The sequence below is a fragment of the Temnothorax curvispinosus genome, unplaced genomic scaffold, assembly GCF_003070985.1.
Source record: "Temnothorax curvispinosus isolate PA1 unplaced genomic scaffold, ASM307098v1 QBEX01005624.1, whole genome shotgun sequence".
In the NCBI taxonomy this organism is placed as follows: domain Eukaryota; kingdom Metazoa; phylum Arthropoda; class Insecta; order Hymenoptera; family Formicidae; genus Temnothorax; species Temnothorax curvispinosus.
This window is the reverse complement of record NW_020215404.1, coordinates 80,789-81,490: the sequence shown is the minus strand read 5'-3', so window position 1 is coordinate 81,490 and position 702 is coordinate 80,789. Positions and strand designations below refer to the sequence as shown.

General features: G+C 35.2%; 1 protein-coding gene across 3 annotated transcripts in view; it reads left to right on the top strand.

Moving 5' to 3' along the window:
• Positions 1–702, top strand: part of LOC112454986 (potassium voltage-gated channel protein Shab-like) — a 307,820-nt gene that overhangs the window by 242,544 nt on the left and 64,574 nt on the right. The gene's annotated exons all lie outside the window — the stretch shown is intronic.

Here is a 702-nt window from a genome sequence, read left to right as displayed (position 1 = left end):
ACACACACACACACACACACACACACACACACACACACACACACACATACACACACACACACAATGTGATATATATGATCAATATACATATATGACATGTGTATTTTTGTATGTATATATTGATATATAAGTAGATGTAGATAGATTAGATAGTTTAAAAAATGCATGATTGCTTTTGCCACAGGATATTCCTAACATGCGTGTATGCTCACACGCATGCTTGGATGCACACAAAATCGAGAGCGATTGGTAATTGTGATTTTCTTAAAGACAGTCGAAGATTAAAGATATGATAGACGAAGTGCGAGTATTGTGGAGTATCCTAAGCCTTTTTTAAGATAAATTGGAAACTATGAAAGATAACTAAATTCAGTCCAACTTACTGATTGTAAGTTGTTATACTAATATTGTTATAATAACGTGTTTCTAACAAATTTTGTTCATTTATAGTAAGTTTAATGATATATTAACTTTTTCAAAGAATTTTGAAAGGGTAGGATATATCGGGTAAGGCGGAACCCCCTTATTAACCTTTCAGGGAAATAATTTTTCTCGTATTTTGATGCATATATATTAACTAGCTGGTTACCCGGGCTTCGCCCCGGAGGACATATGTAATCAGACACGCAAATAGTCTCTCTCTCTCTCTCTCTCTCTCTCTCTCTCTCTCTCTCTCTCTCTCTCTCTCTCTCTCTCTCTCTC